The sequence below is a fragment of the Triticum aestivum genome, chromosome 7B (genome assembly GCF_018294505.1).
Source record: "Triticum aestivum cultivar Chinese Spring chromosome 7B, IWGSC CS RefSeq v2.1, whole genome shotgun sequence".
Taxonomy (NCBI): domain Eukaryota; kingdom Viridiplantae; phylum Streptophyta; class Magnoliopsida; order Poales; family Poaceae; genus Triticum; species Triticum aestivum.
The window spans coordinates 309056288-309067398 of record NC_057813.1 but is presented as its reverse complement, the minus strand read 5'-3'; positions in this window follow the sequence as shown (position 1 = coordinate 309067398).

The window sequence follows — 11111 nt, the reverse complement described above, 5'->3', positions numbered from 1 at the left end:
GATTATGCATCAAGTACAGGAGCTGCTCGACAAATGTTATATACGCGAATCCCTTAGTCCTTGTGTTGTTCCTATCATTTTAGTGCCAAAAAAGGATGGTACTTCGCATATGTGCGTTGATTGTAGATGCATTAATAATATTACTATTCGTTATCGTCATCCTATTCCTAGTCTAGATGATATGCTTGATGAATTGAGTGGCTCTACAATATTCTCCAAAGTTGATTTGGGTAGTGGATACCATCAAATTCGTATGAAATTGGGAGATGAATGGAAAACATCATTTAAAACTAAGTTTGGATTATATGAGTGGTTAGTCATGTCTTTTGGGTTAACTAATGCACCTAGTACTTTTATGAGATTAATGAACAAAGTTTTACGTGCTTTCACTGGACGATTTATGGCAGTTTACTTTGATGACATATTGATTTATAGCAGATCTTTGGAAGAACATTTGGAACATTTAGGTGCTATTTTTATTGGTCTACGTGATGCACGTTGGTTTCGTAACCTTGGGAAGTGCACCTTTTGCACCGACCAAGTGTCTTTTCTTGTCTATGTTGTTACTCCACAGGGAATTGAAGTTGATAAAGCCAAGATTGAAGCTATTGAGAGTTGACCGCAGCCCAAAACAGTCACACAAGTGAGGAGTTTTGTTGGCCTCGCTGGATTCTATAGGCGTTTTGTGAGAGATTTTAGCACCATTGCTGCACCTCTCAATGAGCTTACAAAGAAGGATGTGCCTTTTGTTTGGGGTACCGCACAGGAAGAAGCCTTCACGGTGTTGAAAGATAAGTTGACACATGCTCCTTTACTCCAACTTCCTGATTTTAATAAGACATTTGAGCTTGAATGTGATGCTAGTGGAATTGGATTAGGAGGTGTGTTATTACAAGATGGAAAACCTGTTGCATACTTTTCTGAAAAATTGAGTGGGCCTGGTCTGAATTATTCTGCTTATGATAAAGAATTATATGCTCTTGTTCGGACTTTAGAAACATGGCAACATTATTTATGGCCCAAAGAATTTGTTATACATTCTGATCATGAATCTTTGAAATGTATTAAAAGTCAAGCTAAACTGAATCGTAGACATGCTAAATGGGTTGAAATTATTGAGACTTTCCCTTATGTCCTTAAACACAAGAAGGGTAAAGAAAATGTTATTGCTGATGCATTGTCTTGTCGTTATACCATGCTTTCATAACTTGACTTTAAAATATTCGGTTTGGAGACCATCAAAGATCAATATGTGCATGATGCTGAATTTAAAGATGTATTGCAGAATTGTAAAGAAGGGAGAACATGGAACAAGTTCATCGTTAATGATGGATTTGTGTTTCGTGCTAACAAGTTATGCATTCTAGCTAGCTCTGTTCGTCTTTTGTTGTTGCAGGAGGCGCATGGAGGAGGATTAATGGGATACTTTGGCATGAAGAAGACGGAGGACATACTTGATACACATTTCTTTTGGCCAAAGATGAGAAGGGATGTTGAGCGTTTTATTGCTCGCTGCACTACATGTCAAAAAGCTAAGTCACGACTCAATCCTCATGGTTTATATATGCCTTTGCCTGTACCTAGTGTTCCTTGGGAGGATATATCTATGGACTTTGTTTTAGGTTTACCTCGAACAAAGAAGGGGAGAGATAGTATATTTGTTGTCGTGGATAGATTTTCGAAAATGGCACATTTTATACCATGTCATAAAAGCAATGATGCTACTAATGTTGCTGATTTGTTCTTTCGTGAAATTATTCGCTTGCATGGTGTGCCAACTACAATTGTTTCAGATCGTGATACTAGGTTTCTTAGCCACTTTTGGAGATGTTTATGGGCTAAGTTGGGGACTAAACTGCTTTTTAGTACTACATGTCATCCCCAAATTGATGGACAAACTGAAGTAGTCAATAGAACATTGTCTACCATGCTTAAGGCTGTTTTGAAGAATAACAAGAAAATGTGGGAAGAATGCTTGCCTCATATTGAATTCGCTTATAATTGGTCGCTGCATTCTACTACTAAGATGTGCCCTTTTGAAATTGTGTACGGTTTCCTACCTCGTGCACCTATTGATTTGTTTCCTCTTCCATCTTCGGAGAAGGTTAATTTTGATGCTAAACAACATGCTGAATTGGTCTTAAAAATGCATGAGTTAACTAAGGAAAACATTTAGCGTATGAATGCTAAATATAAACTTGCTGGAGATAAGGGTAGAAAACATGTTGTGTTTGCACCTGGAGATCTTGTTCATTTGCGTAAGGATGGATTTCCTTATTTGCGCAAATCAAAGCTAATTCCACGTGCTGATGGTCCTTTTAAGGTGTTAGAGAAAATAAATGATAATGCATATAAACTTGAGTTGCCTGCAGATTTTGGGGTTAGTCCCACTTTTAACATTGCAGATTTGAAGCCTTATTTGGGTGAGGAAGATGAGCTTCCATCGAGGACGACTTCAATTCAAGAAGCGGAGGATGATGAGGACATCAATACCATTTTACACCCACATACCCTGCTACTATACATACTGGACCAATTACTAGAGCTCGCGCATGCCAATTGAATTATGAGGTACTTTTGTTTCTTGGTAACGATTCTAATGTTCATGAGAATATGATGCTGCCTCAATTGGATACATTTGTTTTGCTTACAAATGAAGGGCCTAGCTTGGACTGGAAAGATGAACCTTGGAGCAAGTTCAAGCATGGAGATGATGGCATGCGCAAGGGGAACAAGAACGGAGTTACACTGTACGCAAACAGGGGAGGTCGGACGTCCGAGCGTCGGGCCGGATGTCTGGGCGTTCACGAGACGCCGGATGTCCAAGCTGTCGGGCCGGATTTCTGGGCTGGCCTGGCACCGTCATGATGCTCTCTGGATAGGGCTGGTCCGGATGTCCAGGTCTTCACGAGGGGCCTGATGCCTGGGGTCGTGGCCGGATGTCTGGGCTGTTGGGGCTGGTTCTGTTGCATTCCGGAGGGCTTGTCCGGATGATGCGGAGCATCCCATGATCATCCCCATGGACGCATCTACATCTCCTACAACACCACTTGGACCAATGACTAGAGCACGTGCAAGAGCTCTTGAAACCGAGGTGACATCTTTCCTCTCACAACTTCCTTTTGAATCAAACGAGACATTGCTACTACCTTGAACGGAGACGCTTTGCATACTCAGGTACCAAGGAGTTAGCCATGGAGAATCTAGGAAGCAAGGAGAATCGGAAGCGGGAGACATGCATGAAGACATGAGGAAAACCGCCAAGTCCCGGCGATCCGGAAATAGCCCGGACGATCTGGACCCCGGTCCGGACGATCCGGATAACTCGCCCCACGACACCCGAAGATGGAACCTGAAGCTGGATCATCTGGACGAGCACCTGGATCAACCGGATACCGGCCGGACATCCGAACCCCCATCCGGACATCCGGGCCAACGCCAACACCGCCGGTGTCATCAACTCATTTGGGCCACCACCCGGATCATCCGGACAGATCCCGGATCATCCGGCTCCCCCACCCGGATCATCTGGACCCGGCCTGCATGCGCGTGTTGGGCTAAGGCCCATGTACCCCTTCGACCCCTTACCCTATATATATGACTCCTTCACCTCTCTTCTAGGGTCAGCATTGTGATAGCTCATATTTTGAGATAGAGCCTTGCTCATCCATCCGGATCTACTCCACCGCGAGGGACCGACACCTCCTCGGAGAAGATCCTAGTTGGATTCAAGACCTCCTTTCGGGGAAGACCCTCTTCCAGACCTCCTCCCGGAGATGAACTAGTTACCCTATGTATCGTCCTTTGTTGGATTCGGATCTTGTATCACTTTGTGTCTCGCTAATCTAGCGCATGTGTGACTTTATTCTTGTTGGTTGAGTGTTCTCTCGTGTTTTTCCCTCGTTCCCATCCTCGTGTTCTTCGTCTTCTTGGAAGGATTTCCCTCCAAACGTGAAAGATCGGCCTCTAGGGTTCTACTCTACATCATCTTGGTATCATGAGCCACGTTGATCATGTTTTTGGAGCCCCTACCCTTTGTTTTCTAGCTTGATTTTGTTGATTTCATCCTAAATCCAAAAATCCCCACCAAAAATAGCCCCCAATTTTTTGTGATTTGTTGGTTCTGATGATGTTTTGTTGATTTTGATCTGTGGATTCATTGTGTAACTCATGGATCTTGCTTTCCCCACCATCTCACCCCCGAAATCCATTCAAAATCCATGACATCTTTGAATTTCTCCCCATTTTCGTGTTCATCCCGAGGAAATCCCATGCGCAGTCTGGCTCATCCGGACCCGCCCGGATCATCCGGCTCCTGGCCCGGATCATCCGGCTTCGTCTGCCGAAACTACATTTTTGCAGTGTTGTCCACCGCCACCTACGCCTCTGCATACCCACTTCGACCACCACTACCTTAACTCCGCCAACCACACGACATACCCCACCGTACCACCATTCGACTTTGGGTTTGAGATTTTGAGTTGTGGTTTTCCGTGTCCTATTGTGTCTTGGCTATATAGGTACGGCGCGACATCAACATCACCACCGCTCATCTTCGTCGACTATTCATCATCACTACAGACGGTAACCTCGACGACCTCTTTGTCTACGCCTTGCCATTGCATTGAAAACCACCATAGCCTTACTTTTGCGTTGCTTACCCATCGAGACTAGCCTTTGAGTATTGCCGACAACGTGACTTGTGCACATTTGTGATCATACTTTCCGTAAGCACACATACCATATCATCGTGGTGCATATCTTGATATCATCTCTTGTGTCACAGAGTTGTCATCGCATACACAATCGCTATCTTGGTTCGTGAAGTTTTGCATGAGAAAATAACTCAAAAGTGAAAGAGCCAAACAAGCTTTTAAGCAAAAAGAGAAAGATAAGAAAAGAGCTTATAAGCAAGAACCATAGCATCACACTACATTAAGATTGTCATACCCGATCATCTTGGATCATATCATCGAAATACCATACATATAGCATACTTGGGATAGAGGTCGTTGCATTTTTCCTTCGTAGGTTGTGCACAAGCTGCGTATCCGCCTATTGTGCAATCGTACTAGCGTCTCTATAATATTGTGCAACAAGAGCATTTTTGTGGACTCCATATTTAGGCTCATTTTTGGTTTGCACAATACCACTTATCTATTTGCGTGTGTGTTTCCATGTACCACTACTTGCTTGGTCTACTTGTTGCATTTGCGAATTTGCGAATCTTTTTCAACATCTTTGAGTCTAACTAACAATTGCATCAAATTTTGTGCCAACATCCTAACCGAGCTCCACCATAAGCATTTACTTGTGTAGGTGTGAGAACCGACAAGAATTGGTACCAATTGTGCTATTTCATTGACTACATTTGAGTGATCTTTGATCCATCTTCAACATCGATCAAGGTACATTTGGTATAAGTTCTTTACTTTCTCCCACTCACATTTTTTCTTGGAATGATGGATAGGCCAAGTTCTTCTACCAACCCACTCTTCATTGAGCAAGACGATGACATGTCATCATACGTCACCAAGAGCCACCACTTTGGTGCATAACGAGAGTTGCATCAAGAGCAACAAGCAATGAGCGACCGCATCGACAATCTCGCCACCGACTTGCGACTCTCCGAGCAACGAACAAGAGACTACTTCGACAACAAGCTCGACGCTCACAAGAAAGAGAACAATGCAAGAATGGACAAGATCCGTGCCTTGTTGGTGAACCGACATTCTCCCACTTCTTCATCATCAAGACAGAGCCGTTCGAGTCGACACACCGACGACACCTTCTCCGGCTCAAGTACACCGACATCGAACACTCTACGACGAGCCGCGCGTCAAGACTGTCATGCATCTTGCAATCCTCTACACGGCAATCACCCGCAAGAGAAAGTCGATGAGCAAGCACTTCTTCATCAACCAAACCAAGTTCCTCTTGCACAAGCTCAAGAATGACAACGTCAACGTCAACTAGAGGAAGAACGAGTGCGACAACATCAAGATGAACAAGACGCCGAGGCTCAACGTCTTCAATAACAACAACGTGAAGCACACGCTCTTGAGGCGCAACATGCCCTTCAAGAATCAAGTCGAGCAATTGCCAAACGCAATCGTGATAGGCGCAATTAAGAGGAAGCACTTCAAGAAGAAATCCAAGAGCGGAACTACCAACCAAGAGTGCAACGTCAAGTTCCTCAAGCTCCTCCACAAGCTCGACAAGCTCCTCCACAACCTCAAGTTCAACAAGAGCAAGACGACTATGGAAATCCTCTCCACCAAGAGCAACATGAGATTAATAATCCTCCACGTCAAGGGTATCATCATCACCCTCGACCCCAACACAATGAAGAGCAACGCTACGGCAAGCTAAAGTTCACCATGCCCAAGTTCAACGGAAGCAATGATCCCGAAGAGTAATTATCATGGGTATTGAAGGTTGACAAAATCTTTCGTTTGTGCAACTATGAGGAAGAGAAGAAGATCACTATGGCATCACGTGAGTTCCAAGACTATGTGCTCATATGGTGGGGAACAAGTCCTTGAGCGCTGAGAAGCAAGAGATGAACCACCAATCACCACTTGGGCTCAAATGAAAGATGTCATGCGCGCCCGTTTTGTGCCCACCTACTACAACCGCAATATCATCAAGAAGCTCCAACTACTCAAGCAAGGTACAAAGAGTGTTGAAGAATACTACAAGGAAATGCAGATAGCCATGATAAGAGCCAATGTCACGGAAGATGAGGAACAAACTATGGCACGTTTCTTGAATGGCCTCAATCATCCCATCAAGAAGATCGCCGACTTCCAACCCTACTCCAACCTCATTGAGCTCGTGCATCAAGCTACCAAAGTGAAACATCAAGTGCAAGATGACTTCAAGTATGCCAAGTACTCATCCAAGACCTACAGTTTCTCCAACAACCAAGGTTCAATGACTCCAACAACTTCTACCTCAACCAATCCATCTACAAGCAATGACGACAAGTCGAGTTACAAGAAACCTTCGACAACCTCAAGTCGTCCTCCTCCTTCTACAAGCAACTTCAAGCCGCACGCTTCATCATCTACTCCAACTGATGAGACCGTCGAGACAAGCTCCTTTAAATGTTTCACTTGTGGCGGCCGAGTCCACAAGTCCTTTCAGTGTACCAATAAGCGCACCATGATCCTCAACGATGATGGAACCTATGACTCCATGAGTGAAGAGGATATGGAAGCCCTTGAGCAAGTGGCCATGCACCGGCGCGTGAACAAAGATGAAGATGATCAAGTCTTTTGTGATGAGGATTCGAGCCCCGCTCTCGTTGTCTGCAAAGTCTAGACTCTTCAACATCAACAAGACGAAGAACAAGGATGCCACATCTTCCACACAAAAGCCGGCATCAATGGAAGGTCCGTCAAGGTCATCATCGATGAGGTAGTTGTCACAACTTGAGTAATAAAAATGCTCCTTTTGTTTGGGGACCTTTGCAATCTACCGCTTTTGATGAGCTCACATCTTTGCTTACTCATGCTCCGATTCTTGCTTTACCCAACTTTGACAAAACTTTTGAGGTTCATTGCGATGCAAGTGGTAATGGAATTCGTGGAGTTTTAACGCAAGAAAAGCGAGCTATTCCATATTTTAGTGAAAAACTCTCCGGTGCTCAACTTAACTATCCCATCTATGACAAAGAATTGTATGCTTTAGTACGTGTGTTACATGTTTGGGAACATTATCTTAGACCACATGAGTTTGTCATACATACCGATCATGAAACACTTTAGTACTTTAAAGGTCAAACCAAGTTGAATAAATGACATGCTAAATGGAGTGAATTTATTGAATCTTTCCCCTATGTGATCAAGTACATTAAGGGAAAAGAGAATGTTATGGCGGATGCACTTTCTCGCAAATGGATGTTACTTACTCAACTTGAATTGAATGTTGTTGGATTTGATCATATCAAAGATTTGTATGAGCGTGATGTGACTTTTTCTACTCCTTATGATAAGTGTCTGATGCATACTTCTTGGGAATGATACTATATCAAAGATGGTTATCTTATGAGAGCTAAAAAACTATGCATTCCCGAGTCTTCTCTTTGTTTTTTAATTTTGCAAGAGGCTCATGGAGGTGGACTCATGGGACACTTTGGACGCGACAAGACTTTTGCAACGCTTTCCAAGAACTACTTTTGGCCCAAGATGTTCCGCGACGTCTCATGCTTCACCAACCGATGCTCTACATGTCGTAAAGCTAAGTCTAAATCTCAATCCCATGGTCTTTATATGCCTCTTCCTATTCCTTATCAACCTTGGGAAGACATTAGCATGGATTTTGTACTTGGTTTGCCTACGACTCAAAATGGAAAGGATTCCGTGTTTGTTGTTGTGGACCGATTCTCTAAAATGGCTCATTTTATCCCATGCAACATGATAGATGATGCTTCACATATTGCCAATATCTTTTGTAGGGAAATATTGCACCTACATGGAGTGCCCAAGACGATCGTCGCAGACCGCGACGTCAAGTTTTTGAGTTACTTTTGGAAAACTCTATGCGCCAAACGGGGGTGATGAACCGTACACTTTCCACTCTACTTCGCATGTTGATCAAGAGGAACATCAAGGAGTGGGAGGAGTGCCTACCCATCCCCGAGTATGCCTACAACCGCGCAAGACATTCAACAACCGGCAAGTCCCCTTTCGAGGTCGTCTACGGCTTCAACCTGTTGTCCCCATTGGACATTCTACCTCTTCCACTACAAGAGCACACCAACATGGACCCGAGTGCATGAGCAAGCTACCTCAAGAAGATGCATGAAGATACAAGGCACACCATCGAGCGCCAAGTACGATGACTCGCGACCAAGCTCAACATCAACAAGCAACCCATGAGATTCAACATTGGAGATCTTTTGTGGCTACACCTTCGCAAGGACCGCTTCCCCAAAGAACACAAGTCCAAAGTTCTACCACGAGCCGATGGACCCTTCAAGGTGCTAGCACGCTACAACAACAACGCTTACAATATCGACATCCCGAGCGACAAGTATAACGTGAGCGACATCTTCAACATCAACGACCTCTTGCCATACCATGGTGATGAAGATTTGGATCCGAGGTCGGATCTTTCCCAAGGGGGGGAGATGATGTGGAGCATCCCACGATCATCCCCATGGACACATCTACATATCCTACAACACCACTTGGACCAATGACTAGAGCACATGCAAGAGCTCTTGAAACCGAGGTGACATCTCTCCTCTCACAACTTCCTTTCCAATCACACGAGACATGGCTACTACCTCAAATGGAGACGCTTTGCATACTCAGGCACCAAGGATTTAGCCATGGAGAAGCTAGGAAGCAAGGAGAATCGGAAGCGGAAGACATGCATGAAGACGAAGAGGAAAACCGCCAAGTCCCTAGCTAGACGGATGATCCGGACGAGGGCCCGGACAATCCGGACATATCCCGGACGATCCGGACACCGGTCTAGACGATCTGGATAACTCGCCCCACGACACCCGAAGATGGACCCCGATGCCGGATCATCCGGACACCGGCCGGAAATCCGGACCCCCATCCGGACATCCAGGCCAATGCCGCCACCGCCTGTGTCATCAACTCATCTGGGCCACCAGCCGGATCATCCGGACAGAGCCCAGATCACTCGGCTCCCCACCCGGATCATCCGGACCCCACCTGCGTGCGCGTGTTGGGCTGGGGCCCATGTACCCCTTCGACCCCTTAGCCTATATATATGACTCCTCCACCTCTCTTCTAGGGTCAGCATTGTGATATCTCATATTTTGAGATGGAGCCTTGCTCATCCATTCGGATCTACTCCACCCCGAGGGACCGACACCTCTTCGGAGAAGATCCTTGTTGGATTCAAGACCTCCTTTCGGAGAAGACCCTATTCAAGACCTCCTCCCGGAGAAGAACCAGTTACCCTATGTATCGTCCTTTGTTGGATTCGGATCTTGTATCACTTTGTGTCTCGATGATCTAGCGCATGTTTGACTTATTCTTGTTGATTGAGTGTTCTCTCGTGTTTTCCCTTGTTCCCCTCCTCGTGTTCTTCGTGTTCTTGGTAGGATTCCCCTCCAAACGTGAAAGATCGGCCTCTAGGGTTCTAATCTACATCACCGGATATCAGGGCATCGGGCCGGATGTCCGGGCAGGCCGCCGGATGTCCGGGCCCTGTAGACTTGGCCGCTGGTCCTTTGCTGCAGGCGACACCTCCAGGGGCCGGATGTCCGGGGTCATGGCAGGATGTCCGGGTCCTGGGAGCTGTTCTTGACTCCTTCTATTGGTTCTCTTCATCTGTGAACTTGGGGACTTGTCCGTCATCACGTGCATCCTCGGGAGGGTCCTCTTGGTACCTAATCATGCACAATATTCCGGACTTAGGTAGCAGCCATGTGCCGAGTGGATCATATGTGATATCACTAAGGAAAGAAGTCACCCCTCGGCCTCGAGAGCTCTAGCTTGTGCTCATGTCATAGGTACTCTTGGCACTTGGTGAGATGATGGTAGGTCTATGGGGATGACCTCGGGATGCTCCGCATCATCCGGCCCACTCAAGAGCCGCCCATCGGGTATTCAATATTGCCACATACGGCCCATGTTCTCGTTGGGCTATAGACTCACCACTTCTATGACCCGGCTTGAGCATAGAGGGTCATATCCTGGGGTTATATCCCCAACAGGGAGGGATAGCATATTTGTTGTTGTGGATAGCTTTTCCGAAATGGCACACTTTATACCATGTCATAAAAGCGATGCTCCTGCTAATGTTGCTAATTTGTTCTTTCGTGAAATTATTCGCTTGCATGGTGTGCCAAATACAATTGTTTCAGATCGTGATACTAAGTTTCTTAGCCACTTTTGGAAATGTTTATGGGCTAAGTTGGGGACTAAACTGCTTTTTAGTACTACATGTCTTCCCGAAACTGATGGACAAACTAAAGTAGTCAATAGAACATTGTCTACTATGCTTAGGGTTGTTTTGAAGAATAACGGGAAATTGTGGGAAGAATGTTTGCCTCATATTGAATTAGTTTATAATCGTTCGCTGCATTCTACAACTAAGATGTTCCCTTTTGAGATTGTGTA